This window comes from Schistocerca cancellata, chromosome 5, assembly GCF_023864275.1.
Source record: "Schistocerca cancellata isolate TAMUIC-IGC-003103 chromosome 5, iqSchCanc2.1, whole genome shotgun sequence".
Taxonomy (NCBI): Eukaryota; Metazoa; Arthropoda; class Insecta; order Orthoptera; family Acrididae; genus Schistocerca; species Schistocerca cancellata.
Genome location: NC_064630.1, coordinates 386,233,450 through 386,238,101, shown reverse-complemented (window position 1 = coordinate 386,238,101; position 4,652 = coordinate 386,233,450). Strand labels below are relative to the sequence as shown.

The following is a 4,652-nucleotide window of genomic DNA, read 5'->3' as shown; positions in this document are numbered from 1 at the left end:
CGCTCTTCAAAACAGCTAATTTTACCACGGCTCGCCATGTCTGATTGGTGCTTCCAGAAGTTTCGAAGGAATGTAAATAATTCAGCGTATTTTTTGGTGTCTTATCAGCGTCGTGAACTCGCTTCCACGCGCCACTATGATTATGGCCGCTGTACCGATTGAAACTGTTCGCCTACATTTTGATTTACATAGCTTCTTTAATAATGAAATCCCAACGAGACTCGCTAAAGTGAGACTTACACTTTCCATATAACACCTGCTTATTACAAGAACTGAACTAAACACAACCTCTGAGAATAATGTTTACGAAACTAGGGAACAGCAATGTACTAAGGAGCAGGGAAGACTAACATCGACACAGCTCCCCGATACTGGTAGCTCGTAGGCAGCCTACCGATGAGCAGCAGGTCCTGTGACGACACGGCTATATGATGCTGAGAACTCGTAGGCAGTCTGCTGGTAACGACATGGACCCACAAGGGGATGAACACGTGGGCATTCACAACAAATATTGGTGCCCTTGGAGAGGCTGGTGCGACCGCTGCGTCGGCCGTGGCTTAGAACGAGAACGGCACGGCACCTCAGCGGGCAGCAGGCGTTGTCCGTAGGGGGGACCTAGGCGGCTGTTGGGGCTCGGAACGTAACTGTCTCTCCGCGAGCGAAGCGTCGACTTAAGTACACGCCTTCGGAAGCATACATGCTTACTATCACCTGAGGATGTGACCGTGCGGACGCAACTTAGCCCTAGCGACTGCAGTGCTTTTCGCTACGACTATCAAGCAACGCAGTGGCGAGACTGACGCCCTTGGACGCTGTGGCGACTGCTGGCAGCTCTACTGTACCAAGGACCTTGCTCTTCTGTTTATAAGCTCCCAGCAGAGGTACGGCCGCCGGCCGCTGTAGCCGAGTGGTTCTAGCCGCTTCAGTCCGGAATTGTACTGCTGCTACGATTGCAGGTTCGAATCCTGCCTCGGGCATGGATGTGTGGGTGTGGTCCTTAGGTTAATATTGTTTAAGTATTTCTAACTCTAGGGGACTGATGACCTCAGACGTTAAGTCCCATAATCCTTAGAGCCATTTGAACCATTGGGGTACCTGGCCTAACTAACACACATGTAAATGTGGCGGCCGAAATATGCAGGGGCAGCCCTACATGATCAACAGCAAGCAAAGGACAAGGTTTTAGTTTCATCAATCAATATTCTGTCTTTATTTGTGAAACTGCGTTTTGCGACTGCTGTTTTCTCAAGCTCTCGATTTTTAATGTGTCGCTGGAGTTCTCCACAGCGGTCGGTAACGGTAAGGATAGATGGCCTGATTTAACTGCTTTCGCACTCATAAGGTAACTAATAAATTTCAGAAAACTTACGACCGGCACTAACTTGTTATCTATTTCCCTAGCTGTAGCACTACAGAACAAAACTAAACTCCGTCCGAACAGGTCATGAAGGCCCAATGGTACCTACTGGCCGCCGTGTCATCCTCAGCCCACAGGCGTCACTAGATGCGGATATGGAGGGGCATGTGGTCAGCACACCGCTCTGCCGGCCGTATGTCAGTTTACGAGACCGCAGCCGCTACTTCTCAGTCAAGTAGCTCCTCAGTTTGCCTCACAAGGGCTGAGTGTACCCCGCTTGCCAACAGCGCTCGGCAGACCGGATGGTCACCCATGCAAGTGCTAGCCCATCCCAACAGCGCTTAACTTCGGTGATCTGACGGGAACCGGTGTTACCACTGCGGCAAGGCCGTTGGCAGCACTACAGAAAGAAAGGATAATAGGTAGATCGTCTCGTCACTATTCAACGTCTTCTCCCTTTCGTTTCTGAGAGACAGCTGACTTCATATCTCGAACCCCATACCCATTCTTTCTGAAAACGTAAGCTGTACTTCATAAGTTCAAAATTCCGAGGAAAATAGGAGAAAGCTACAGGGAAGACGGATGCTATACAGTTTGTGAAAGTACTAATAGGGAACAACAGGAATCTAAGACTAAGAACGAAGCTCTAGGATTAAAAAGATGTAGGACAGCGATGTAACTTTTCGCCGGCCGCGGTGGCCGAGCGGTTCTAGGCGCTACAGTCTGGAAGCGCGCGACCGCTACGGTCGCTGGTTCGAATCCTGCCTCGGGCATGTATGTGTGTGATGTCCTTAGTTAGGTTTAAGTAGTTCTAAGTACTAGCGGACTGATGCCCTAAGAAGTTAAGTCTCATAGTGCTCGGAGCCATTTGAACCATTTGTAACTTTTTGCCCATACTGTACAATGTATGCATCAAAGAAGCAATCACAGAAATAAAATAAAAGTTTAATACTGCATTTAAAATTCCGGGTTGAAGGACATGAATGATAATCTTTGTAAGGTGTCAGGAAATCCAACACCTTCCATGAAAACCGTGACATGATCAGCAAATCCAGTAGTATGTCACATAGCTCCGAGTAAATCGTGACATTAAATTAACCAAAGTAATACGAGTAATGAGTGAGGAAATGGAGTACCACAGACTAACACAAGAATGCCTAAATGCATGTCATACCTTCCCACCGTGAGGCAGTTCCGAGGGGAGAAACGAGAACAGAAGCCGAGAGCAGAACCGTGTTAAGCTAGAAGGCCCTACGATAAGGGACAGACACTCACGTCGCCAGCTAAGCACCAGGACCACCCCCAGCCCTTGTTAAAAGCTAGAGCCCTCCAGAAGAACAGTACAGATCTTACGATAACACTAAAAGGGCCACACCAGCCGAAAGTTTTAGCGTGAGACTTTTTCGCGTCTCTGTTACGTTGCAAACTTTAAAAACATTGCCCCACCACGAAAAGTATAACGTTTCTCATTGGATAGACAGAATTTTTGTAGGCGGAGCTTAAGGTTAAGATTGAGACCCTGATTGGTCAGATAAAAAACACAGCCAGATAGTTTTTTTCTTATAACCCACTTCGGTAAATCGTTGTAAGGAGAACTTAGGAGGGAGTTGCTTCCGAGACGGCGAGCTGTATGGAGCTGCGTTGCCCGCCGCCCTCTGACGCTGCATAACCAACGACAAGGTAATGAACGCCCGTGATGCCGAATTTTTGAGCGCATAAGGCTTCACTCAGAACTGCAGAAGTCTCATCTGTTACATCCCTGTTTTGCGTAATACTAGTGTCGATCGTCAATTAAAGCTCATGGTATTCATGAAGTAAAAATCTGAAATGCTATGATTTTTCTGTTATATAATTATTGAAAAGCCACTTCAGCCACTGTACTTTACAACAAGTTAAATAAGTAAGTAAAGATAATTGAGGGTCACTGTAGACCATTTTGATAGTTTTCTCATTTATGAAACTTAACTTAAATCTAGATTATAGATGTGATATGGCATAGGTCATCCTTCAATCGATTGTAGAACTTGGAAACCCATTCAGGGAATATTCGTCCACATTTTTGTTGAACGCAGTTGGTTTTTATCATCCTGTATTAAAATATTTCCTTTTATCAATAGTGCAATTTATAAACAATGTTTTGTGAGTAGAATAAAATTTCCAATGGTAAACTTAATTGCTTTTTCGACGTTATTTTACCAGCTAACTAAAAATAGGAAAGCCTTGAACCCCTTCCACTAAATTTAGTTAGTATTAAGATTCTTTTACAGGGAGTTCAATAGGAGCTGACGCTGAAATCATTAAGTATTTGGTTATATCATCGCTAGTCTCACTGAACTCTTCTGAACTCTACATGTCATGTGTGGTCTGGCGTCTCCTTACCAGCAACAGGTCCCAGGTTCAAACTAGTCAATTCCCTAAAAAACACGCTCAGAGCGTCGTTGCGCGAAAGTGGTAGGGAGACACGATATAGAACAAACAGAAACCACGCACAATGTTAGATGTTCGTTGGTGACTTTGCTATCCTCCGTGAAAATTAAGAAGAAATGCAAGATTTGTTGAATGGAATGAAGAGTCGAATGAATACTGAATGTGAGCTGAGAGTAAACAGAAGAAGAGCGTAAGTAGCGAGGAGTATCAGAAATATGACTTGCGATTAACGTAACATCAAAAGTGGAGTCACGAAATAGACGACGTTAAGGGGTTCTGCTGCCTTGACAGCAAAATAACATGTAGAAGTTAAAGCGAGGAGGACATTAAAAGCAGATTAGCACAGGCAAAGAGGTTATTTCTGGTCCAAAGAAGTGCAGAAGTATCAAATATGTGGCAGAAATTTTTTGGGAATGTACGTTTGGAGAGCAGCATGTGAGCGTACAAGCTCTGGCGGGAGATTAGGGCGGCAGTTCCCGCCGCAGAGCAGGCGGCTGGTGGTTGCTACGGGGCCGTGGCGAGAGTCTGGCGATTAACGCGGCCTTGGAAATACCCGAGTGCAAGCTTGGCAGGGGCGCGTATGGCCTTGTGGTGTGCTTGGGGAAGTTGGTATGCCAGAGAAAAATTGATAAAAACAGAACTAAGAGTGACACGGAAGTGCGAGTTGGCAGTCATGGACAGAAAAATATGTAAAACTAATTTATCTAGACGTGCAACAAAAATAGATAATAGTTAAAAAGTTATTGTCGCCTCAAAAACTCTAAATTTATGAAAGTTAAAAAGCTAATATCTCGGCAATGATGTAGCCGATTAAAATTAACTAGCTGTTTACGGATGCGACTCGTAGAGCAGTATCGAGCAATCATAG

General features: G+C 45.2%; 1 pseudogene; it reads right to left on the bottom strand.

The window, feature by feature from the left end:
• Window positions 1-1,635: 1,635 nt before the first annotated feature.
• Window positions 1,636-1,753, bottom strand: LOC126189957 (5S ribosomal RNA; annotated as a pseudogene).
• Between the last annotated feature and the right edge of the window lie 2,899 nt (window positions 1,754-4,652).